The sequence below is a fragment of the Strix aluco genome, chromosome Z (genome assembly GCF_031877795.1).
Source record: "Strix aluco isolate bStrAlu1 chromosome Z, bStrAlu1.hap1, whole genome shotgun sequence".
NCBI lineage: Eukaryota > Metazoa > Chordata > Aves > Strigiformes > Strigidae > Strix > Strix aluco.
Genome location: NC_133971.1, coordinates 38,140,008 through 38,167,285, shown reverse-complemented (window position 1 = coordinate 38,167,285; position 27,278 = coordinate 38,140,008). Strand labels below are relative to the sequence as shown.

Here is a 27,278-nt window from a genome sequence, read left to right as displayed (position 1 = left end):
TTTTCTTCTCTTTGCAGAACACTTTCTGATATGCTTCTGGTCTAGATTTATTTATTTGGTTCAGTGGCAGTGGGAGGAGGGTGGGTGAATTCCACTTTGTGCTCCCTGCAAGATTCATTTTAATTTCGGCTGTAAGACATATTATGGAAACCATAGAGAGGAATCTAGTAACTCACTGTTGAAATGAAACCCTGCATCAAGGTGGATTTCGCAGGATTTTGTCAGTAGTACTCAACATATTCATTAGAGGTGTGAAAACTAGAGGAAGTCTGAGGGACCCACCAGGGTGTTGGAGGGCAGAAAAACAACCACTATGTGTCTTCATAGGGGTAAGGGAAAGGGAGGTGCTCTTCAGCAGGGACTAGAGCAAGGTGCATGGTACTGCGGTGAGGGAGCACCTGGCTAAGTAGCAAGTCTGCAGAAACTTCTGTGGGGATTGCAGCTAATGTAAGACGATGATGACAGTGTAAGATGGGTTATCAGTGATGTACAGTTACTGAAAGGTGGTTGCTGCACTGAGAGAACAGGAATGTAGCCTTAGGAGAGGCACGAAGGATGCTCAGTGAGGGGTCAGATGGTGTATCCTGTTTGGCACGCTGTGTTGGAGAGAGCTGGAGAGAGTTCAGAGGAGAGTACTCGAAGTCTGTAGGTGGGCAGGCAAGACCGTGAAGAGTGAACCCCACTACTGAGTAGGCATTGCTTAGGCCAAAGAAGAGAGGGTATGTACAGGCACTGAAAATAGCTGCAGTAAAGACGTGGTGGACAATCTGTGTTTGGTTTGTCAGGACTGGGAATAGCTAACTAGCTTCCACTGAAACAGTGAAGAGTCAGATGAGATCTTGAGTAAACTTTACCAACAGTAAGAATATTGAAACATTCAAATCTGACCAAGTGACCATGGATGCTTGGAGGCCGTTGAAAATGAGTAAATACACATATTGGAAATGTCGTCAGTGTCACTGATGCTGACTTCAGGGACAGGGACATTGAGATGATTGTGTCAGATGGCATCTCAAGATATGACTCAGTGATTGCAGAGTTTTTGGTATTGCTGTCACATAACTGTGTGGTTTGATTGGTTTTCTAGATGTAGGGGTAAAATCAATCCACTGGAGGGGGTTTAAACATGCCTGCTCTTTTTTTTTTTTCCTTTTCTTCTCACTGACTTGGTATTATAAAGAACTAGACAAATTTACACAAGCCTGCATTTTCCTTTTTTTCTCCAAGCAGTACCTGTGCTGATTAGTTCCAACGAAATTTGGAAGAAGAGTGGAGACCTCAAAAATAAAGCAAGCTATTCATTTTTAATGAAACTGATGATCAGATAATGGGAAAATGCATTCCCTTTCTCCTCTGAGAAGATGACAAGCTGGACTTATTTATATATAAATTTGGCAGTCATCAGTTGACTACACAGCTGTGTGTATTGGACTACCATTGCTTGTGTAGGTCTGGACTCGTAGATGGTTCTGTTTCTTGTCTGATCATGATTTCTTCAGGTGTTAGAATTAACTTCATTACAGTAATAACAGAAGGTGGTTTAGAAGACAATAGAAAGCTATAGGGATTTGAGCTTCTTTTGAGTTGTCTGCACAAGAGAATTGTTTTAATTTATCAAATAGTAATCCCAAGTGTTCATGGAAAGAGTACCTCCATCACAATACTCATATAATTTTATGACTACGTTTATAGCTCTTGATTTTGTCCATTATTTTTCCATTTGCACTGGTTAGATTTCACATGTAATCTGTAGCAGGCAAGGTAAGAACCATGTATGAGAATACCAGTGGCTTTGTCAACGCTGTAACCGATGATTTCCAATACATAATTTAGATGCTGAGCTGAAATCTACAACATATACCTAGGAGGCATCTGAAAAGCGGGTCTGCTTACAGTTCATGGTTTTAAGTGAGGGCTGTAAACCCAATGTAATGGCTGCTTGTTTACTAGTGTTTTAAACCTGTTAATTTGTATTCTATATTGAACGCTATCTGTCTCCCATGTTGGTTAGAAATTGTAACACATCTGAACACCCTCTTTACACCGGTAATCTGTAGGTGGAGTGGAGGGAGTCTTGCTTTCTTGCTTTTCAAGTAGATGTGAAATGCCAGAAAGCTCATATTGGCTGAGCTTCTCTGTCAGAATCTGAAGCCTCTACACTTCTCTGACATGGATCTTGTGTGGTTGCTAGTCTGACAAGAGGCTTTGATTTATGGTGGAGCATAGATTAGGTTAGGACACATTTACTCTATGAGCTGTGATTATGGGCTTGTTTCCTGCCTGTTTCCTTGTTTCCTTTGAATGCAAATTCTGTGATGCAGTTTAAAAGGAGAGTAGATGTTTGCAAATTAATAATGTCAAAGCCACAACTGAAGCTTGAAGTAATCATTCCTGTAGGCTGATGTTGCTGTTGCTCAATTTTCCTGGGTGTTGTCTCTAAAACCAGCTCTGCTCTCTTTTTTTGCTTATTGAGTGATTCGACATTAGGGAAAATGTCCAAGATAATTCCCAGAGGAAATGAAAAACTTTGAAGGAGATTGGTTTGGTGCGAAATACTGTCATATCTCTAAGTAATTGAGAATAGCAATATAATTCGGTTCATGTCACAAATAGAACAGTATGCCTGAGAGAACACAAATGGAAATTGCTTATGCAGGAAGGGGAAGTGAACTGCAGCATGTTGGGTACTATTTTGCAAATATAATCCACAAATCCATTCTGCTCACATTCTTATGCTATGCCTCTTTCTGTAGTATTACAGAGGGCCTCAATATAAACAAATGGGTAACGTAATTAGTTTATCTGAGCATTTCTGTATGTTGAATTTCAATCCAAATTGTACCTTGGCACATCCTGCTGACTGGTCTGGTAAAAAGTTACTAGAGCTTTCAGAGGGAATGGTATAGTTAAATTTATGAAAGTGTTTCAAATTGGAATCAAGCTTCGTTTACAGTACAAAAGCAAAACAATAATATGTCAAATCAAAACAAAGTAAATGACTGCTAAAAATGAGCAATCAGGAATTATTCTGGTTCAAGTACAACTGTTTTCTATCTCTTTTTTTAGTTTTTGGGTGGTTAGTGACTACACAGAAGTAATTCCAGAAATCAAGTTTTAATCTAGAAGGATTTGCATGGCTGTTCTGTCATCTTTGAAAGGTCACAGAGTCACAGATTTGTCTAGGTTGGAAAAGACCTTGAAGATCATCCAGTCCAACCATCAACCCAACATTAACAGATCCCAACTACACCATATCCCTCAGCGCTATGTCAGCCCGACTCTTAAACACCTCCAGGGATGGGGACTCCACCACTGCCCTGGGCAGCCCATTCCAACGCCTAACGACCTGTCCTGTAAAGAAATGCTTCCTAATATCTAGTCTAAACCTTCCCTGGCGCAACTTGAGGCCATTCCCTCTTGTCCTATCGCTTGTTACTTGGTTCAAGAGACTCATCCCCAGCTCTCTGCAACCTCCTTTCAGGTAGCTGTAGAGGGCGATGAGGTCTCCCCTCAGCCTCCTCTTCTCCAGACTAAACAACCCCAGTTCCCTCAGCCGCTCCTCGTACGACCTGTGCTCCAGACCCTTCACCAGCTTTGTTGCCCTTCTCTGGACACGCTCGAGTCATTCAATGTCCTTTTTGTAGTGAGGGGCCCAAAACTGAACACAGTCATCGAGGTGGGGCCTCACCAGTGCCAAGTACAGGGGTAAGATCACTTCCCTGTCCCTGCTGGCCATGCTATTGCTGATACAAGCCAGGATGGCATTGGCCTTGTTGGCCACCTGGGCACACTGCTGGCTCATGTTCAGCCAGCTGTCAATCAACACCCCCAGGTCCCTCTCTGACTGGCAGCTCTCCAGCCACTCCTCCCCAAGCCTGTAGCGCTGCTGGGGGTTGTTGTGGCCCAAGTGCAGCACCCGGCATTTGGCCTTATTGAACCTCCTACAGTTGGCCTTAGCCCATCGCTCCAGCCTGTCCAGGTCTCTCTGCAGAGCCTCCCTACCCTCGAGCAGATCAACACTCCCACCCAACTTGGTGTCATCTGCAAACTTACTGAGGGTGCACTCGATCCCCTCATCTAGATCATCAATAAAGATGTTAAACAAGAGTGGCCCCAAAACCGAGCCCTGGGGGACACCACTCGTGACCGGCCTCCAACTGGATTTAACTCCGTTCACCACAACTCTTTGGGCCCAGCCATCCAGCCAGTTTTTTACCCAGCAAAGCGTGCAAACATCTAAGCCTTGAGCCGCCAGTTTTGCCAGGAGAATGTTGTGGGAAATGGTGTCAAAGGTCTTACTAAAGTCAAGGTAAACTACATCCACAGCCTTTCCCTCATCCAATAAGCAGGTCGCCCTGTCGTAGAAGGAGATCGGGTTTGTCAAGCAGGACCTGCCTTTCATAAACCCATGCTGACTGGGCCTGATCCCCTGGTTGTCCTGCATGTGTTGTGTGATGGTACTCAGGATGAGCTGCTCCATCAGCTTCCTGGGTACCGATGTCAAGCTGACAGGCCTCTAATTTCCTGGATCATCCTTCCAACAATCCTTTTTGTCCCTCCCCTATTTTACCAGAGTGGGGAGGGGGAGGTGAACGACCGGCCACGTGGCATCTGGCTGCCGGCTGAGTTCAAACCTCCATAGAGTGGCTTCTGGAAGGGAGGAGAAACAGAGGAGACATGTGGCTGGAGGTGCACTCTTGAGAGGAGATGACCCACACTGGACCAACAACACTCCCAAGGGACAGCAGCTCCCAAGCAACACAGGCTGGGGTAGGTTGCCCCAAGAGATCATAGGTCTTGCAGGACCCACACCAGGGCAGGGACACACCTGACAGACTGCAGCCCATGGAGGAACTCAAGCTGGAGTGGAGGAAGTAAGTTAGAAGGAAGCAGCAGTGGAGGAAGACAAGTAGGAAGCAAGAAGCAGCAGAAACAAACCATACAACACTGATTCCAACATCCCGCGTTGCCTGTTGCTTGACCATAGGAATTGGGAGGGACTAAGTGTAAGATGTAGTGAAAACAAGAGCAGTTGATACTGGGAAGGAGAGGAAAAGGTGTTGGACTGAAGTCGAGCCTGGAGAAGGGAGAGGAAAAGTGTTTCCCTAAGTGTTTAATTGTTTATGGTTTTTTCTCCATACCCAAATCAGTAATCAGAGGTTTGTGTTAATTGGCAATAGGTGAAATGAAGCAGAATCCCCCGAGTCAAGATTGTTTTGCCTGTGACAGTGCTGCAGCTGCTGTGTGATGCAACTGCTGAAAAGCCAACTTGTGATACACCTTTTATTACTGGAGAACTAAGTTGCATGTTGTGAAAATGTTGATCACCTAAATATTGGTCAGTTAAGTGTAAGCTATATACAACTACACTGCATTACTGTAGCATTTTTGCAAAAATCTAACAAAACTGCATTGATTAAAAAAAGCCTATGAGAATAGTTCTGCAATGTTAGTAAAGTCGATTATCCATGTGTCCTGTTTATAGCCATGAATGCTTAGGAAAAACTATAAAACCAGAGAGAGTGTGTTGTGATGCTTTCTCAGCCTCACAGCATTTCAAGAACTTCCTCATCCAGAAGTACAGATTTATCTTTTCAAAACAAGGAGAGAGGGAAACTTAGGCAGAGATACCATGTTACAGCAATTTGGTGTGTTTTGACCAGTTTCTGATGTCTCAGATGATCCCTTACATAAAATTTTTGTGTTTTAAGAACAGCTAGGGTTGAAGGTTTTTTGTTGCTTCCACTAGAACTCCCATTTGAAAGCTGCTGCAGAATCAACTTGTTATTTCCTGTCTAGATTTTACTTATGCCTATTTGTCCCTTTACCAACATCATCCTTCAGTTTACAAAGGTTGGGCTTTTTTATGTCCAACTTTTCAGGTTTTTGTTTTGTTAAAATCAAGTTTGGCTGTCCTAGACTCTTTTTGTAAGGAACTAGAACGCTTGTCCTAATTCTATCCTTGTGCATTGCCTCTGTGCCTGTTTGTTGTTTCTGACTGTTAGATTCCAGCTGAGGTCTGAACGATGTCTTGTTGTTTGGTTGTGAGTTTGTTTGTTTTGCTGCTTGAATTCTGATCTTGTTTCCTGGGAACTCCAAACAAAAGCAATCCTAGGCTATGCAGACCAAGAGAGCCCTCTGTATTGAATATATGTAACTATTTTCTCTTGGCCCATGAAGATGTGTTTACAGCATTTAAAACTGATGCCTAGTTCTCAGACAGTAAATCTTAAGATGCACTAGTCTAGAGGGCATTAGAAGTGTTCTAAAATATGCAAAACCCAAGCAGTCTAAATGATGAAATCAATGCAGTTAGATATTTAATTACTCTAAACTGTATCTTTACCTTGATTTTCCTGGCCTTATAGGTCCTTACAGGTTTTCACATTTCATTAATCTTTTTGCAAATTCTGTACTCCTCTTTGTGCCTAGTAACCTTTATCTGAAATTTAAACTTTGATCCTTTGGGGGCTTTTGTTCAATGCTGAACTTGTACATAAAATATAGAATGGAATGGCAAAACACACTTGCATTCAGAAAAACAGTCTTCAGTGTATTTCTGAAGTTAGAGCCAAGGAGGAGGAAGAAAGAAACTGACATCGTTTTTTGCAATGTTATATTTAAGCTGCTTCATGTTAAAAGTATTTCAGACTAAACCCCTGATATTAAAGTACCTTTTCAGTTTTCCCAGGACACTGCTGAAAAGTATGTTGTGAAGGCATACTTAAAATTAGATGAAAGAAATCAGAATATTTTTTTTTCCAATGTGTTGGTATTTGCCTTGTGTAGAGCTAGATGCTGTGCAGTGTAAGGTTCATACCTTGTTGGACTCTTGAATCAGAGGACTACAAGAACAGATCCTTCCATGCATGCATGGAGATTTGCTTGTTTATAGCATGGGCTGTGGGGTCCACTTGAGTGACTGATGTCATTGGGGCTGGAGTTTGCGGACTGAGGTTATTTTGTCGCTCAGCTTCATTTGAGAAATGTGAAATGGATAGACTTGGCCTTGTAAGTTTTTTGGTAAAGCATGGTTGTCTATACACTGCAGTCATTCAGCCTGCTAGTGCGCCTGCAACTTTTGATCCTAAATAGTTAAAATACAAATTGTTTTATGTATCTCCGCATGCATTCAGTTCTGGGGCTGTCTGCTGAGAAAGCAAATGTGTGGGTGACAACCTGTTGTTTGTACCTTAAAAAGTCATATGCCATCACTGGGGACAATGCACAAGTTTGCCTTGTGAAACAGCAGTCTGTGTTTCAGGAAGCCAACTGGTATGCTGCCCATAATGGTTCCACCCAACATCCAATCCCTTGGGATTATGTAGTTAACTGAGAAGCTGGGACTGATATCTCTAATTACTGTTTGGAAGGAAAGTTCTGATCCTTTTTTCCAGGAACAAACTCTTAAGCTTGCCTTTTTTTCTGATTACTTTTTTTTTGATTCTCTTCCCCATCCCACTGAGAGGAGGGGAGGAGTGAGCAAGCAGCTGTGTGGCACTTCGCTGCTGGCTGGGGTTAAACCACAACAACTATTTTATAAGCATACATAATTTCAAGTGCTGTCCAGTTTGATTTAAGGGAAATAAAATGATCCTATTCCTAACCTTCTGCATATCTGTCAGGGTGCACAGAGAATTTGGTGATACATTCTACAGTATAATTCACGGTCCCTATTTATAGATATTTAAATCTCAGACAGGTGCAATACACCTGATTTAACTTGCAGTGAAAAATTCACATCACATATAATTAATGTGCTCGATATATGTTTAATTACTGCTGTTGCATGTGCTTATGCACCAAGTACACAATTCTCCCAGATTATTATCTTCAGGAAATTTGTTTCAGGATGACATCGTTTCTGTCTGAGCGTTACACAATAAACTGAGTGTTTAAGTAGGCTGGCCTTGTTTTAAGCTTTATTTTTGTCCCTGCAACAAAAATAAAATAGATGAAGGAAATAGGGTGTAACTGTTCCCTATGTTTATAGAAGTTGTATGTCAAAAAAATTGTTTCTCTTCCTCTTCCTGACTGTTTCATGTTGCCAGTGCTGTGTCATTTTAGAACTCCTCGCTGATGCAAATTGTCCTTTTCACTTTCAGAATTCACAGCAAATGAGCACTAATTAATTTTCACTGAAGTCTAGTATGCTGATAAATTTTTGTGTCATGCTATTTGTGTATTACAGATAGGGAAACTAAAGGAGAGATTTTATGTCACTTGCCCACTCTCAGGAAGGGATTAGATAGAAGTCAAGAATTTCTGACTGCTAGCTGTGTTCTTGGAGCATTCCCTTCTGTCTCAGTACAAATATAACCAAAATACTACAAACCTGAAGCAGTGGCACAAGGTTTATCATAGAAATTGCTTAAGTATTGCAGCTACCTATTTCTTTGTTAGTCTTAATGGAGAAAACTGGACTCTTACAATGTTTCTTCAAAAACACTTTTCTAGTGATGATTGGTAGAACTACTCCGTATTTGTTAACACTATTTTACCCATAAGAAGTCAAACTGATTTCGATTTAGCTTGGTAGGAGTACAGTGTATGGCTTGCATATTGTGTTTATAGAGCAGGTACAGTCTTGTCTAGACTTGGTTTAATACTACACTGTTAGAGGAAATTAGATCATGCTGGATCCAGCAGCCTGAGGAAGGTGAGGCTGCTGCTGCTCTGTGACCCCACATCCATCCAGTAGCAAAGCAGAGTCTGTGTTCCCAGTGGACACATGCATGCCGCACATGTAAACACCACATGTATACACACAGCCGGATCAGATGGACACACACAGCACTCACACAAGCACAGACAGCAACAGGGGCGTCATCCTTCTCTCTCTCTTGCAGCAAAGGACTTACACCTCCATCTTCTTTACTGCTCCAAGTTTCCACACCCGTTCCTCACCAAATCACCTAAATCCATCCCTTTTCCTGTCTTCGATTCCTCCACTAAACTTCCTGTAATGAGTCCTGTGCAAACACCAAATGCTCTTCGTTGCATCCCATAATGTGTCCAACACCCCTGGACAGCAGCCCCACTCAGTCTGAAAGGTGATCCAGAGGGCTGCTCCTGATGACTCATCTTCATGGGTTTCACACCTGGACACAGGGGCTGAGGCTCTCCCAGGTCAGCTCTAGGAGGGACCCAGACAGGTGTTCCTTCCTTAGGAGTCTGTCGTTTGGGTTCCCGTCTGCAGTTGTGTGCCCCTGTGCTCCTCTGGGCTTGTGGACGTGGGTCTTTGATGGGCTGATGGCACCTGGAATGGGCCTGGGTTCAGCTGGGACAGGGTATTATTTGGGCTTCAACCCTGCTGTTGCTTTGCTGTGCTGCTTCGTGGGTGAGATTTTATCATGTAACATCACTAATACATCCTAAAAGAACTTCAGAAATAATTGCTATGTAGATACATTTCTGTTACTGCCAATCTGTTACGGCTATTCTGTTACTGTTATGAAGAATCCCTTTAGAACTGAGACTTGAGACTTAGCTGATGTGAACTATTAAGATGTTTACTGATTAATGAACACTCTAAGTAGGTAGAACAGCAAAATAATCTATGCAAAATAATCTGTACTCTATGCAAATATACCAATTTACAATTTTATAATGATTCTAAGGAATCATGTGATTACTACTAAATTACACTTTTCTAAGTACTGAGGTTTAAATCTGTTTCCTGCCTCCACCCCACCCTCCCCTGCCCTGCTCAAATCTTAAGAACAGAAAACTGATGGAGAGTCCAGCATGTCATCCAAGGGGATATTCTCCAGCCTCCTCATGGACTGGAATCTTCCTGTCAGCATTACTATCAACTTATGGTGTCCACACATTGAAAGACCCATCTTCCTTTTTTCTCTGCTCGATTTGGCATTTTGTTCTCTATGTGGTATTTTATTCTTCATATTTTTCTGAGTTTTGGCCCAGCTTTTCATTAGCCTTGCACCTCCTTGTCTTTGCCAAAATGTTTCCCAAGTATACAGCCCTCTCATAATTACTTTTTTGACTTTGGTCCCAGTTTTGCTACATCCATATCCTGATTTCATATTTCATATTGTTATACAGTCAAAGTAAGCCTTATGTAGTGTTATGAACAGGACTGACTCGGTGTGAGTGGCTTGGTAGCCCCAAATTCACCTGTTATTACCAGCTTGGACTGTTCAGATTTGGCTTACACTTTTCAGTTACTAGGTATAATTATTCTATTTTAGCCATAGGACTCTACCTAGATCCAATTCATCATAGAATCACAGAATTGTCTAGGTTGGAAAAGACCTAGAAGATCATCCAGTCCAACCATTGACCTAACACTGACAGTTCCCAACTACAGTATATCTTTAAGCGCTAAGTCAGCTTTACTCTTAAACACCTCCAGGGATGGGGACTCCACCGCTGCCCTGGGCAGCCCATTCCAACGCCTAACCACCGGTTCTGTAAAGAAATGCTTCCTAATAGCCAGCCTAAACCTTCCCTGGCGCAACTTGAGGCCATTCCCTCTTGTCCTATCACTTGTAACTTGGTTAAAGAGACTCATCCCCAGCTCTCTGCAACCTCCTTTCAGACAGCTGTAGAGGGCGATGAGGTCTCCCCTCAGCCTCCTCTTCTCCAGACTAAACAACCCCAGTTCCCTCAGCCGCTCCTCGTACGACCTGTGCTCCAGACCCTTCACCAGCTTTGTTGCCCTTCTCTGGACACGCTCGAGTAATTCAATGTCCTTTTTGCAGTGAGGGGCCCAAAACTGAACACGGTAATCGAGGTGCGGCCTCACCAGTGCCAAGTACAGGGGCAAGATCACTTGCCTGTCCCTGCTGGCCACGCTATTGCTGATACAAGCCAGGATGGCATTGGCCTTGTTGGCCACCTGGGCACACTGCTGGCTCATGTTCAGCCGGCTGTCAATCAACACACCCAGGTCCCTCTCTGACTGGCAGCTCTATCATGATTAGCTTCTTACTGTATGTGCTAGAGCACATGCCAGAGCAGCAGGGTAGCATGTTTTTCACACTTCTGCTGTGGGCTCCCACGGTTTCCTACTAGGGCCTTAGCTATTGCGAGGCCTCGTGCTCCAGTTTTTCTTACTCACAATTTCCTTTACACACAATCCATTTCTTAATTGTTTCTGTTTAATTTACTTGGAAATAAATTAGTACCTTGGTGAAAGATGTAAAGCTCAATCTCTTGATTTTCTTGTCTTAAAGAAACCTATAAATGTTTTAATAAGCAAGAAAAGCTTACTGCTGTGAAATCTGTGTATCACTAATGTGAAAGTATAGGGCCAGAAGGTTTTTCCAGACATGAAACTAATTTATTCCTCTCTATATAGGTATGATGAATCACTTAAGTCATCCTTGATTAGATATTTTTCTAATCTCTTCTTAGGTCTCCACATAAGGAGATGAGAGATTTCACAGCCTCCAAAACTAATCAGTTTTAAAACTTCACTGTCCTTTAAAGTTACAATTGTATGTTTTGGGTTTTGCTCTTTTTGTTTTGTTTTGGTTTTTTTCTTCCCTAAAATCTGATCTCAGTAAGTTGCCTTTTTAGGCTGGTTATTTTCTCTCCCAGGGGAATGGAGAAACCCATTTCCTTCAGTCTTTTCTCAGAGGCCTTGTATTCTAAGCATCTTGTAATTATTTGTTCTTCTCTGGTGCCTCTCCCAAGTCCATTGTCGTCATCCTGTCACACGCAGAATCGTGCTGTTTGTACAATGCTAAACTTGTTTTGTGCTTGTGACATCTCAATTTTCAGCACTAATTCTTCCATATTGAGTTAGAATAAAATGTCCTTTCCTAGTAGCCTTCTCTCGTTTCTTAAGCAGCAAGGATCCTTCCATACTTCTAGTAACTGTGTTGCATTGCTTTCTCACGCAGTGCCTGAGTTAATGAATTCTTGTATTTTACCCTGTCATAGGCAGTCTTTTGAGTAGTTGAGATAACTAGTTAAAAAAAAAGTCAGTATTTGCTTCAAAATTTGAGAACCTGTTTCACCTTAATATTGCCTTTGTTGTTTTCTTCCCTGCCTTTCATCTTAACTTCAGTCCACTCTTCTATATTTTCTTGAATTGCAGAATAAATGCACTGTTCCTGAAGTACAATATTGAATCTTATTATTCTTTTCTTCTTGCCATGGTTGTCCTTCATGAACAAGCTGTCACCTACTATATTACTATTCTAGCTGGTTTTAGTGTCCCACAGAGTTTAATGGTGCTGTGTAGGACATACTGCAGAACTTCTCAGATGATTTGGTATTTTGGGCATTTGTGTTGACATCATTGGTGTTTAGGGAACTGTCTTTTGACATTCTGTCTTTATTTATTCCCTAATCTGCTTGCAATTTCCAACTTCTTCCTAGAGTCTAGCTCTAAGACAAAGTTACTGTTGTCTTAACCTGTAAGGGCTTTTCCCGTTAGTTTCCTCAAAACCTAGTTTATTGCATTTTGCTGTAGCTGAGCTAGTATTCTGAACAGCTCCTCCATCTTTGCAGTTCTGGGCCATCCTTCATTTGCCAAACAGGCGCTCTCTGTTGAAAAAATTAAAAACTTTCTGCTGATGTTGTTTGTAGAGCTGTGTGTTCATTTCCAATTAATGCATCTGCCCATGCTTGGGTCTTTACACCTGACTGGGGCATGGAAGAGGGATCCACCTGTGTCTCTGACTACTTCAGCAGTCTCCTAGAAACTAAATATTTCTGACTTGTTACTGCCATATCTGGCAATGTCATTAGTACCAGTTGACTAGGTAGCATAGGGCAGGAGGGTCCCCAAAGGGGACAGTAGAAAGGTAGTTAAACTGTTTGACACAAATAGTCTTTTAATATTGCAGAACAGAATGCTACAGGTTGGTTTGGAAGCTTTTACTCTCTTAAAGTCATGCAGTATTTAAGCTTCCTATATTGCTTTTGAAACTGAGCCTTAGGCAGTAGTGTTCAGGTGAGTGCTTCTGAGTATGTCTGTGGTCTTAAGCCCTATTTCAGAGCATGAGCGCAGAGGAAGTACTATTACCTTTATATTCTCAGTCTGCGCTCTGCAGATTAATTGGGTAGTCTGTGTGGTTTCTTTTTTTGTCCACACACTTGAATTGCAGAGACCTGAGACACATTTCTGCAATGAGATATTTGCAGACAGAACCATATGCAGTGATCTGTCATCTATTTGGTGCAAGAGTTACTATTGTGTTACTCTGAGGTGTCCTAGAAACCATATTTTACCAACTGAAGCTTTTTGGAAATGCTGTTGTTTTGTTTTTCCTCTTGCTGAAATAATGTGTAGTCACAGAATAATTAACCTCTTGTTGTTTAAAGAAATACAGAAACATAGAACTGCTTAGGAATGGATTTGAAGGAGAAACTGGTTTCCTCTAGCAAACTGGGTAACATTTATTTCTGAAAATTTAGTATGCTGACTTAACTTCAGTGCACCAGACACCACATACTGGAATAAGGAAAAGTATATAGGTTTTAGTCAAGGAGATTGTTAGTTTGCTCCAGTTGCATGAATATATCAGTGATTTGCAAGTTGCACCAGTGACTCTTTACACAGTTAATGAAAAGGCACTCAAAACATAACAACAATTTACATGAAAAATGTAAATGAAAACATGTTGGTCTTCACAAACAGCAAATTGGTTTGTAAAAAGTATTGTTACAACAAAAGTCGGATATAATACATTATTTAGGTTGAGACTTTGTTGAATAATTCATCAGATTTGGACATCAGCTTGGCGTTTTGTATAATCTGATGTTCCTTACAAGAAAAACTGAACTAAAGTTAGGATTTTGGACTTCTGTGGAATTCTGTGCCTTGCTCCAGAGGATGTCGAACTTCTACTCAGTAGAGTCAGTATGTTAACTCTAGCTTGAGTGTAAATTGTTAGTTTTATCAGGATTAACTTCCTGGGACAAAAATAACATCTTTGGTATTCTCAGTAATGCAGTCTATTTTTAGTAAGTCCTACCAGTATGAAACTAATAAGTGACTATATTGCTGATGATGTCTGTTTTTAGCACAGTGTATGATGCTTGCAGTATCAGTAACTGATACAAAATATTGCAATTCTCATAAAAGGAAAGGATAAATCTGGGCTTAAAATTTTTATTTAATTTTGAATTCTGAAAGTTCTTTCTGACCTTTTCATTTCTTTTTGCAGTTCTATTATGGTAACATTTATGTTGCTGTCCAAGGCAGTTGAAGGTCACCAGTAACATAGAGCAGCCCCAGAAGATTTTGAGAGTACTGAAGATCATGGTATTTGTGTTTTGCTGCATCTGAAATTCAAGAGAAACTTTCTATTAAAAAACCACAAAGCAATCCTGCATGGAAGTATTCCCACCTATGATAAAATGGCCTGGAGGAGAGAGTAGTCATAAAACATGCAGGAACCACGTGAGTTTGTGGCTGCACATCTATGCTGCTTTTGAATATATTATAGTAAGAAAGCACAATGGCTTTCCCTTTTTCATAGTCCTACACTGGATAGAACGGTTTCACACTTTGTGTTTGAGAGTCTTGTGACAGAAACTGTCTTTAGAGCTGAAAGTATACAAATGTATAAGCAAACCATACTCCATTTAGATTTTAAGACAAGACTTAGCCCTCAAAAAACCAGACAAGAGTGTAGATAAGGATTTTGCAGATTTAAATCACGAATGTTGCTGCTGTATAATAAGCTAGGAGAGGCAGTTTCAGAGGGTTTTTTTAAATTTATTTCTGCAGTGCAGTCTGTAAAATTGGCTTTTCAGTGCCAAAAGAGTTGGAGGATTGAAAAAAAAAAAACAGCACACCTCTCAAATCTCAATGCTGTTGATATTTTTGTATCATTTTTACAAATACCACCTGTGGAAAAAAAAATCTTCAGAGTATTTCTGCACTCTACCACCCTTTCCTGTAATTTTAAATTGTGTACCTGTTAGCAGTCTCTAATCCAGATGTCTGTTTTCTTCTGCATTGAACAAAGAGTTGCGAAGGCTTGGTTTGAGAACACTTCAGAGGAGACCCTGGTTACCTACTCACATGTTATTCTCCTCATACCTGTATTGAATTAAAGAGAATTGAATATATGTTAATACTTTTTTCTTAATTACTCTTTTCTTTCAGTGAGCATGTGGTGGGTTGACGTTGTCTGGCTGCCAACTCCACCCCCAGCCTCACTCCCCCTCCTCAGCAGGACAGCGGGGAGAAAATAACATGGAAGAAGCCTGTAAGTTGAGATAAAAAGATCAGTTGCCAGTTGCCATCACGAGCAAAACAGACTTGGGGAAAATTAGTTTATTGCCAATTAAAATAGAAGCATGGTGAGAAACAAAGACAAAAACTAAAAACACTTTCCCTGCTCTCCCCCCATGCTTCTTCCCAGGCTCAACTCACTCCTTTGTTTCTTACTTTTGTACCTCCTACCCCCACTGTGCGGTGCAGGGGCATAAGGAATGTGGGTTGTGGTCAGTCCATAACAGCTCCTCTGCCGCTCCTTCCTTCTCACGCTCTTCTCCTGCCCCAGCATGGGTCCTTCCCACGGGCTGCAGTCCTTCACAAACTGTTCCAGCTCCAGTGTGGGTCCCTCCCTTGGGGTATAGTCCTTCAGGAATGGACTGCTCCAGTGTGGGTCCCCCACAGGCCGCAGCTCCTGCTAGAAAACCTGCTCCTGCGTGGGCTCCTCTCCACGGGCTGCAGGGGAATCTCTGCCCCAGACCCGGAGCACCTCCTCCCCTCCTTCTCCACTGACCTTGGTGTCTGCAGGGCTGTCTCTCAGACATTTTGCCTCACCCCTCCCTGCCGTGCAGTGTTTTTTACCCTGTCCTAAACACGCTTTCTAAACAGCGGTGCTGCCCTCTGGCCTGCGCGGCCCAGCCCTGCCCTGCGGGGGGTGGGTCGGAGCCGGCTGGAACCGTCCGCTCCTCACAGGTGCCCCGCAGCCCGCGCCGGGGCGCTGCACCCCGGACAGAGCAACTGCGGTAGTTAGCTCAGAGGGGAAAAGTGAGGTGGTCTCTTCTTAAATTATGACTCAGATTTGACAAGTATTTGTACTGGGAAACTGAGAGCCTAGAATTAGTTATGGCAGCGTGTAGCTGAAGAGTTGTGGGTGGCCTTGGGTTTGCTTAGGGAACAGATGGGTGGTTTTGGGGTTTGCCAGGAGAGAGCAGTGAAGCTGCCTGGGACTCTGGGTGGGGGCTTTTTGTGCTGTGACAGGAGAAATACAGGTCTTGGGACAAAAAGGATAGAAAGTCTGATTTATTGGAAAAAATTCACAAAACCCCCACCTTTGTAGGAAATCTGGGGAAGTTAATGTGCTTGCAGATGGTCCTTTGATACCATCATCAGAGCACTTAGGTTTTTGGTTGGCAGTGCCCCTACACCAGTCAGTGCTGCAGGTGTCAGTCCGGACAGGACTTCTCCTGTCCCTGATGACCCGCTAAGCTGTCACAGAAGGGACCCATATTTCCCCACATGTGTACACGCATAGGAAGAATTGCCTGGCAATTATTTTTTTCAGGGAGGGGGGAACAGAAATAGTTTGTTTCCACATTTCTTTAATACTGTTATTTCCAGGAGTTCAGATTCCTCTGGGCAAAACAGGCAGCAAAGGCTTAGAGCCACAGCTGCATTTTCTAAAATGCAGGAACAAGTCTGAGATGAGGAAAACCCAGGTGGTGATGCTAAAGAGCCTGATACCAGCAAAGCTGACCCCTCTGGGACCTACAGGGAATGTGTGGGGATGGGATTTAGGTGCTCTTGACATGGCTGAAACCAAGGCAGCTGTCATATTGTCACTGCTCAGCAGCCTTTGGCTGCTGTTTTGTAGTCACTCAAATGCTGTTGTTCCCTGTGTGGTCCCAACCAGTGCTTTCTTGCTTATTTTCCTTTAATGTTTTTCAGTGGTTTAGTTCTTCACAGTAGGTATGGATTATTGATCTTGAGCTTGTTGACTCTCCAGTTGACTTTGCTTTGTTATGCCTTGAGTTGGACTAGTGGGTTTGCTGATTTTTTTTTTTTCATTTTTTGTAATATTCAGGTTTCCTGGATGAGCCCTTTAAAATGTTTGTCTGCATGCTGTTGCTCCTATAAGCTGAAAAATAAATCTGTATTTCCGCTTCTCAGCATGTTTGATTATCTGAATTATATTGTTATTGTCATTCCCAAACCTTTTGGATTTAAATACCGTAGTACAACAAATTAATTGGGGTTTTTTTGAACCTTCAGGGAGGAAAGGGATTTTCTGTGTTCTTTTTTATAATGTAGCAGTTTTTATGTCACTACAGTGATTTCTTTCTGTTAGGTTTGTGCTGTTAGGTTAGGTTTATCTATTTTGTGTTTTCTCTCAACTTTGCTAGAGCAGATATTTGCATAAGATGTATCTTGCTTTGCACATGCAACACAATGCTCATGTTCTGATGTGTTTGGAATCATATTCAGAGTTGGGAATCTTGCTTTGCTGCTGTTATTTAGGTCCATTTCCACATATGATAAAAGGATTGAGGTCATAGCTTATCTGTACAGTTTTCTATTGCTCACCTTTTTCTAGCTTTCAGTGTTTTCATTTATGGTTACACACTATCCCCTTGAGAAAATCATCAGCCTTGTACGTGCTAATTTGCATTCTCCTCAATGACTTTGCACATCAGTATAACTGATGCAGAATGTTTGCTGCTTGCTTCCAGACTGTCTGATTTAAATACTTGGTATTTGTTTTTATATACTCTGGCATCATACCAATGTGTGCAAAAACCTACTGCCAGACTCTCCAGTCCAGTTTGAGCTATGCAAGGAAAAACTATTTTTACCCTTTGGGTTTTTTGTAACCTGCTTTTAAGAGAAAGGTTTTGAATGCTTGCCTCTGCCTTAGAGCTTTGTGGGGGTGTGTTTGCTTCTGTAGTATTTCTCATGTTTGTGGCTGTGAGTAGCTTAAATATGCTGGGTTTGCCCAGAGAGCAGCATGGGAGGACATCATTTTCATGTGAATGTCAGAGGTTTTGTGATGTTGGAGTTCATTCCTCTGTTGCATGTTTGCTCCATGAAATCCCTAGTTAGAAGGTTTGCAGGAAAATCTAAATGGTCTGTTCCATGTCAGTGGAACTGCTTTTGAGGAGTCAGGACATGACATAATTCGATCCATTCCCATTCTCTGATCCATAGTGTCCTGCAACTTTTCCTGTATGTGTCAGAATGCCTGTCTCATTGGATTAAAATAACCTTCTGACGTCAAATGGTTTCACCAGTACCTTCCAAATGCCTGTTATGCACTTGTAGTCTCTTGGTTTGTACATTTATCTTCCAGCCTGATCTGAGGTTTGCACATACATGCTTTGATTAATGTGGATTGGACCCACTGCTTATCTCCACTTTGGAGCTGGTAATTGCTTAGAGTGTGTGAAGTCGTTAGTATAAAGATATTTGAACCAAATTTGATACTGAGCTTTACAATAGCTGAATGTTAGTAAGTGAAATAGTAAACAATTTAGTTTTATATGGAACACCTTACTTTGTTACTGGAGATAATTCTGAAAATATCACTGAGAAGGGAATAGGTCACATAAGTTCTGGAATTTAGTTTTTGTTTTGATAAATATAATTCTACAAACAAATTACATCAGAAATGTCGGTATTTGCGAGGGTCATTCCTACATATTAACAGAAATTATAGGCAAATCTTGTGTTGGCTGTTACTAGTCTGAATACAGATTCATACATCACTCCATTTTTCCTGAAAGAGGTTTACACATTTAACAATCCTCTTGTGATGCAGCTAGCTATAAAAATACATTTCCAGTGGATGCAGGCTTGAAAAAAGGGCTTTTGTCTGGGATAGAGTTATAGAAGCTACATCTTCAGCACTGAGCTTAGTTTCAGCTCATTTTTTGTAGAATCCTAGAATGGTTTGGGTTGGAAGGGACATTTAAAGATCATCTAGTCCAATCTCCCATGTTGTCACAAGGATCATATAATCTGGGGACTTGACCTGTGGACAGCGTTGCCTTGTTCATATTGCCAGATGACACACTACTGTAATCTTAGTTGACAAAAAGTGAGATGTGGTTATATTAAAGCAGCTATCTGTGTGCATTTCTTAGCACAAAACACACAGAAGAGTAAAAGGATTCAAACACCACTTTAAAAAAGTTAGTACTATTAAAAAAGACATGCATCTTTGTCAAATCTTAAGTAATATTGAAAGACATCACTGTCATTAGCCCTAGTTTGCTTCATAGACAAGTCTTTTCTACTTGTGCCTTTCCTGAGGGTTTTTTTTGTTTGTTTTGTTTTTAAACGTTTGGTCTTTTGGCAAAGCTACTTGGGATAACTTGTGTGGCAAAGTATTCTACTTTTAAGCGTTCATCTAGTGGTGGATGTTTTTCTTTTGGAAAGGTACAGCCTGTCTTTTGATATCCTGTTAGATTATTTTGGTAGAATTTGAAACGGAATCTCTGACTCTTATCTTCCACAGTAAGAGTAAGAGATGCAAAAGTTAAAACTCACAGGAAAATATTTTTGAACATGAAATATTTTTCAAAATCCATTTATGTCCATCAGTGATTGTTAAGCCAGCGTAACAAAGAAGAAAAGAAAGAAGAAAGAGTTTTGAGAAGCAGTTTTGAGTGGCATGGTTTTCCTCTCATGGCAAAACATCATAAATGGTTTCAAGTTCTGCACAACGAGCCATGCTCCTTCATTCTGCATAAAGGGTTGTGGGGATGCGTGAGAGAGCAACAGAGCAATTGGTGCTGTTGGTTCAGGGGTGAATTTTTTCTGTTGGACACTACTGCATTTCCTTCCTGTGGGACATTACTGTTGGACATTACTGCAGTTTTCTTCCAGCGGTTCAGAGGTAAATTTACTTACAGAAGTGCAGTGTTGAGAGGTGTTAGATCAGACCCTTCTGGCAAATTACAATGCCTTATTAAGGCTTGTAGGTGGGGGTTTTTTGAGAATTACCTCAAGGCTACTCTGAAGGCCATAATTTTGTGCTTGTACAAGTGGAAGAGTCATTAGACTGTGCGCAGCTTCATCTTGCCAGCACCATTAGTCGTTTTAGGGAGTGGTACGAGTATGCTTAGGAGCCTGTAAACAAACCAACATGTGGACAGAGTTGCTCTAGAATTACAGGGTGAATTTTTTTTGGTCTGTAATATGGATAAGATGGTTTACTGGTCCACTTGGTCCTAATCAAAAATCTATGTGCATGCATGCAGACTAGTGCTTACCTTTCAGGAACAACAGCATAAGAGAGTTAACTCAGAAAAATATTTTGTTCTTCAAGTAGTGAAAAATGCCCTCTTGACCATAACTAAAGTGTTACATTGGTTACAACTGGTACACTCTACTCTTGTACCCTGTGTGTTTGCATGGCAAGGTTTTTGGCAAACAGGGTGGCTTCTGTGAGAAGCTGCTAGAAGCTTCCCCCATGTCCAACAGAGCCAGTGCCAGCCACGTCAAAGCCGAGCCCATCAGCAATGGTGGTAGTGCCTCTGTGATTGGGTATTTAAGAAGGGGAAATGCTGCACAACAGCAGCTGAAGGAGAGGAGTGAGAATATGTGAGAGAAACCACTCTGCAGACACCAAGGGCAGTGAAGGAGGAGGGGGAGGAGGTGTCCCAGGTGCCGGAGCAGAGATTCCCCTGCAGCCCCTGGTGAAGACCATGGTGAAGCAGGCTGTGCCCCTGCAGCCAAAGGAGGTTAATGGAGGAGCAGATATCCAACTGCAACCCCACACCAGATCAGATGGACATGCCCGAAGGAAGCTGTGATCCCATGGAAGCCCACACTGGAGCAGGCTCCTGGCAGGACCTCTGACCCCATGGTGGAGAGAGGAGCTGTGGTGGTTTAGCCCCTGCCAGGGTCTGAGACCACGCGGCTGCTGCCCCTCCCCCACAAAGGGAGTGAAATACAAAGCCCCGGGGCTGAGATAAGGAAAGGTTTAATACAACAGAGCAACAGCAACACAACAAACAGCAACAATAAGAATAACAGTGATAACAATGAACAGAGCAAAGTATATCTACCAATACAGGAGTGAGAGGAGCAGATGTATAAAACCACGCGCCCCGCGCTCCCGCGCCAGGATGTGACGTCCGCATGGTATCTGAATAACCCGGCTAGAGCTCCCCCCCCCACTGCTGGGGAAACTTAACACTATCCTGGTTAAACCAGAACAGGAGCCCACAATGGAGCAGGTTTGCTGACAAGATTTGTGACCCTGTGGGGACCCACCCTGGAGCAGTCTGTTCCTGAGGGACCCATGTGAGGGACTCACGCTGGAGCAGTTCATGAAGGACTGTAGCCCATGGGAAGGACTCTCGTTGGAGAAGTTCATGGAGAACTGTCTCCTGCAGGAGGGACCCCACGCTGGAGCAGGTTAAGAGAGTGAGGAGGAAGGAGCAGCAGAGACAATGTGTGATAAACTGATGATAACCCCCATTCCCTGTCCCCCTGTGCCCGGGAAGGACGTAGAGAAGTTGGGAGTAAAGTTAAGCCCGGGAAGAAGGGAGGGGTGGGTAGAAGGTGTTTTTAAGGTTTATTTTATTTCTCATTATCCTACTCTTATTTGATTGGTAATATTAAACTAATTTCCCCAAGTTGAGTCTTTTGCCCATGATCACAGAATCATTCAGGTTGGAAAAGACCCTTGGGATCATCAAGTCCAACCACCAGCCCAACTCTACAAAGTTCTCCCCTACACCATATCCCCCAGCATCTCATCTAAACGACCCTTAAACACACCCAGGGGTGGTGACTCCACCCCCTCCCTGGGCAGCCTATTCCACTGTCTGACCACTCTGTCTGTGAAAAATTTTTTCCTAATGTCCAGTCTGAACCTCCCCTGTTGCAGTTTAAAGCCGTTCCCTCTTGTTCTGTCACTAATTACCTGTGAGAAGAGACCAGCACCAACCCTCTCTACAATGTCCTTTCAGGTAGTTGTAGAGAGTGATGAGGTCTCCCCTCAGCCTTCTCCTCCTCAAACTAAACAGTCCCAGCTCCTTCAATCTCTCCTCATAGGATCTGTTCTCCAGGCCCTTCACCAGCTTCGTTGCCCTCCTCTGCACTCGCTCCAGCACCTTCATATCTCTCTCGTGTTGAGGTGCCCAAAACTGGACACAATACTCCAGGTGTGGCCTCACCAGTGCAGAGTACAGGGGGACTGTCACCTCCCTACTTCTGCTGGTCGCACCATTGCTGATACAAACCAGGATGCCGTTGCCTTTCTTGGCCACCTGGGCACACTGCTGGCTCATGTTCAGCTGCTTGTCAGTTAGAACCCCCAGACCCTTCTCCTCCAGACAGCTCCAGCCACACCTCCCCAAGCCTGTAGCCATGCAGGGGGTTGTTGTGGCCCAAGGGCAGGACCTGGCACTTGGCCTTGTTGAAGCTCATCCCGTTAACGTTGGCCCACCGATCCAATCTATCCAAGTCTCTCTGCAGAGCCTCCCTATCCTCATGCAGATCGACACTCCCACTTAACTTGGTGTCATCTGCGAACTTACTGATGATACACTCTATGTCCTTGTCAAGATCATCAATACAGATGTTAAACAGAAATAGTCCCAACATCAAGCCCTGAGGAACACCACTTGTGACTGGCCACCAGCTGGATTTAACCCCATTGACCACCACTCTCTGGGACCGTCCATCCAGCCAGTGCTTGATCCAGCAGACCGTACGCTCATCCAGGCCGTGGGCAGCCAGTTTTTCTATGAGAATTCTATGGGGAACTGTGTCGAATGCTTTTCAAAAATATCCACAGCTTTTCCCTTGTCCAGTACTCGGGTCATCTTGTCACAGAAGGAGATCAGGTTTGTCAGACAGGACCTGCCTTTCATAAACCCATGCTGACTGGGCCTGATCATCTGGTTGTCCATTATATGACTTTTAATGGCACTCGAGATGACTTGCTCCATGATCTTCCCTGGCACCGAGGTCAGACTGACAGGTCTATAGTTTCCTGGATCCTCCTTTCTGTCTCTCTTGTAGATGGGTGTCACATTTGCCACCCTCCAGTCCAATGGGACCTCCCCAGTTAGCCATGATTTCAGGTAAATCATGGAAAGCAGCTTGGTGAGCACATCTGCCAACTCTTTCAGCACCCTTGGGTGTAACCCACCCGGTCCCACAGACTTGTGTGCATCCAAGTGGTGTAGCAGGTCTCTGACCACCTCCTCTTCAACTGTGCTGACCTCACTCTGCTTCCCCTCCCCATCTCCCAGCTGAGGAGGCTGGGTGTCCAGCGAACAGCCAGTTCCACTGCTAAAGACTGAGGCAAAGTAGGTGTTGAGCACCTCAGCCTTTTCCTCATCCTTTGTTACCATGTTTGCCTCTGCATCCAATAAAGGAGGGAGAGTTTTCCCTAATCCTCCTGTTGCTGGTAATGAATTTATAGAAACATTTTTTATTAACAGCTGTAGCCAAGTTGAGCTCTAGCTGCGCTTTGGCGCTCCTAATGTTCTCCCTGCATAACTTCACTACATCTTTATAGTCTTCGTGAGAGACCTGGCCCCTCTTCCAAAGGTCATAGATTCTCCTTTTGTTCTTGAGATCCAGCCAAAGGTCCCTGTTTAGCCAGGCCGGTCTCCTTCCCCTCCTGCTTTTTTTTCGGCACACGGGAATAGCCTGTTCCTGTGCCTTTAAGACCTCTCTTGCAGTATGTCCAGCCTTCCTGGACTCCCATATCCTTCAGGGCAGCCTCCCACGGGAGTTTGTCAACCAGTCTTTTGAACAGGTCAAAGTTAGCCCTCCAGAAGTCTAAGGTGACAGTTTTACTAACCCCTCTCTTTGTTTCTCCAAGGATCAAAAATTCAATCATCTCACAATCACTGCACCCTAGACAGCCTCCAACCTTTACCTCCCCCACAAGCTCTTCCCTGTTCACAAGAAGCAGGTCCAGGAGGGCATCTTCCCTGGTCGGCTCACTCACCAGCTGTGTGAGGAAGTTACCCTCCATACATTCCAGGAACCTCCTGGATTGTTCCCTCTCTGCTGTGTTGTGATCCCAGCAGATACCTGGGAGGTTAAAGTCCCCCGCAAGAACAACGGCAAGTGACCGCGAGATTTCTCCCAGCTGTTTATAGAAATCTTCATCCACCTCACTGCTTTGGTTGGGAGGTCTATAGCAGACTCCCACAGCAAGATCTGCTTTCTTGGCCCTTAATCTACTCCAAACACTCTCAACCCCATTATCACTATACTTGATTTCTGAGCTGTCATAGCATTCTCTTACATATAGGGCCACTCCACCACCTCTCCTTCCCTGTCTGTCCCTCCTGAAGAGCTTGTAGCCATCGATTGCAGCACTCCAGTCGTGTGAGACATCCCTCCATGTTTCTGTGATATCTACTAGTTCTCGTGCTGCATCATGGCTTCAAGCTCGCCCTGTTTGTTGCTCATACTGTGTGCATTGGTATAGATGCACTTGAGATGAGCTAGTGAATCCAACACCATTTTGTGAGTGTGGGCCCCATTCCCTACCAGACCCTTCTCAGGTGCTTCCACGGTCCCTAAACATCTTTCCCTTCTCTCAAATGAAGTGGCAGAGGGAGAGCCCTCACCAGTCCACCGTCCTTCAAGCTTTGGCATGCTTCCCTTGAGCTTGTTCCTAACAGGCCCAGTTATCTCCCCCTCCCCCCTCATATCTAGTTTAAAGCCCTGTCAATAAGCCCTGCCAACTCCTGCCCCAGAATCCTTTTCCCCCTGTGGGACAGCTGCATCCCACCTGTCTCATTTGTCGCCAGCAGACAAGGTGCCTTATAAGCCTCGCCATGGTCAAAGAACCCAAAATTCCGATGGTGGCACCAGTCTCTGAGCCACATGTTAATCAGATATGTTTTCCACCCTCTATCAGTGGTTTTCCCTTCCACTTGAGGGATTGATGAAAACACGACCTGAGCTTCCGAGCCTTCAGTTAGCCACCCCAGTGCCTTGAAGTCCTTTTTGAGTGACTTAAGACTCTACCACCTCATTGTTACCTGCCTGGATAACCAACAAGGGATAGTAATCAGAGGGTCGCACCAGAGCAGTGACCTTCCTTTTAATATCTCTGACCCAAGCCCCAGGGAGGCAGCAGACCTCTCTAAGGTATGGGTCTGGTCGACATATGGGCCCCTCCGTACCCCTCAGAACAGAGTCACCCACTACAATTAACCTCCTTTTCTTCTTACTTGAAGAAGTCGCAAGTCTTGGGGCTGAGGGACAAGCTGTGAATGACTCACTAGATGGGTCCTCATTTCCATCTTCATTTGGCTGGCCGTCTAGTTCCAAAGCCTCATACCTATTGTATAATGACAACTGGAAAGGTGAGGGGGGTCGAGAAGGTTTTCGCTTGCCTTTCCGAGGAAGGACCTGACTCCATTCCCCCCTGTCCCCCACAAGCCCTCCTTCTGCCTGGTGAGAGGAGGGGAGGGAGTCATGTATTTCTTGTAGAGCCTCTACCTGCTGCCTTTGTCTCAGAGTGTGGCTCTACCAGTCAGTCTCATTTTCGCACTCTTTGATCGTTCTCAACCTTTCTACCTCCTCCCTCAGTTCAACCACCTGCCTGAGCAGATCATTTACTTGATCACACTGCACACAGTGTCTCTGACTCCATCCGATTCAAGTGCCAGGCTCAGGCACTCTCAGCAGGCAGAGACCTACACAGCCGCCTGTTTGTGCAGGACCTCTGTCTGGGTTCCCACATTCCTCATCACTCTGCCTCTTGGCCCTGTTGTGACCATGTTCTTCTCTCTGGCCGGGAGGGAACCAATCCCTGTGTGCTGTTTCCCACGCGCTGTGCTCTCACTTCCCTGCAGTGCCGTTCCTTCCCTCCCCTTTCTCTGGCACTGGTCAATTGCTTGCAGGGATCAAAGGTGTCTTGTCCAGTGGCAGAGACTCAGCCCTGCTCTACAAGCTGCCTCAGGGCACTCACAGTCAAGTACTGTACAGATTTAGTAAAGATTCATTTTTAATAATTGTACCTATAACAGAGACTGCAGCTAGTCTGACATTGTAATATTGATCTTAAATGTTGTTGTATTTTGAAACTGCTTATATACTGTTTCAGTTTCTCTTTCTCCTTTGGAAATTGATTTTATTATTAAACATGATTTAAATACTAGAATAACAATTCCAGTGGTCAAAATCTTAGATTATCTGGCTGCTAATTAAAGATGCAATCCATAATACACCCAGGAATAAAACCAGCAGTAACCTGTCACAGAATCACAGTAAGGTGGAAGAGAAACCCAAATTTACACAGCTTAGCTGTTACAGGACTTTTACTTACAACACTTAATCTTTCTGGTTGTTGAGACCAGTCAGATTTATTCCCTCAATCAATTACAATCTGGGATTTGTGATTTTTTTTTTAAGCGTCTTCTGTCTAGTGTGTCTAATTTTTATACTTTATGACAGAGGTTGCCTGTGGATCCTTGTCAAGATTTTTCTCTATTGCTTTTGGTTCCTCTCCTCTGTTTAGGCCATAATATCAGTTAATCTTTGTCTGGCAGCAGATGGATGGCTTCAGATATTCCTGGAGTCCATTGCCTCTGTTTCTTGTGTAGGCAGGACTTCAGTGTTAAAAGGTGATGGGAAAGGTCTGTTCCTTTTCTGATCAGAGCACTCTCTTTCTCCAGTGCCCTAAAGCATTATGAGATTTGGCCTGTCTGCATTGGAGATTAGTGAATGGTGTTTCTTGTTCAAGTTTAAATTTTAGTTTTGAATAAGATGGTAATTGTAAAGGGAGAAGAGTGGTTTTTGAGAGCTCATTAACTCTGGTAATTCTAGATCTGTTTACTATTAACAGAAGTTTGGGGTTCTTTTATGTCAGGTACAGATTTCTCTCAGCTCCGCTCTCTTTTCATGGGGGCATGCATGGGCCTGGTGGAAGGAGGGCCATGGGAAGGAAGTGAAGGAGCTGGTTTTTTTTTATCCTGTGTCTATTATATTGGCTTCATTGTTGACTGCATACTGGTCATCAGCTGTTCAGTGTGCTCAGGTTCAATGGAACTGGAAACTGATTTTTTTTTTCCCCAGATGCTCAGTTTAATAATTTGCATGCCTAAAGCTAATTATTACTTTTCTAAAAAAAATTCTCATTAATTGAATACTTGCAAAATACTGCTTCTTATCTGTTTTAAGCCCATATTAAAAACAGGTAGAGGTGATTTGTATAGGCAGTAAATAATTTCTGGTTTTGATAAGCTGTTAAATCTGTAAATACAATAATTTATCATTTTATTCCTAAAGTACTTTTCAGATCTTATGAAAAGATTTATCAGATATATTGCAATTTTTTTAAACTGGCCCTTTGTAGTTTCACTAGTTTATG

At 43.2% G+C, this 27,278-nt stretch overlaps 1 protein-coding gene across 5 annotated transcripts in view; it reads left to right on the top strand.

The window, feature by feature from the left end:
• The window catches only part of APBA1 (amyloid beta precursor protein binding family A member 1), a 98,492-nt gene that overhangs the window by 22,242 nt on the left and 48,972 nt on the right, over positions 1 to 27,278 (top strand). Inside the window, exons 1-2 of one of the 5 annotated variants that reach the window (XM_074812534.1) lie at positions 14,363 to 14,380; positions 15,092 to 15,194. The exons of the other annotated variants lie outside the window; for them this stretch is intronic. The gene's annotated coding sequence lies outside the window, so the exon portion shown is untranslated. Of the gene's footprint in view, positions 1 to 14,362; positions 14,381 to 15,091; positions 15,195 to 27,278 lie in introns of those variants that run through there. 5 annotated transcript variants of the gene reach the window in all.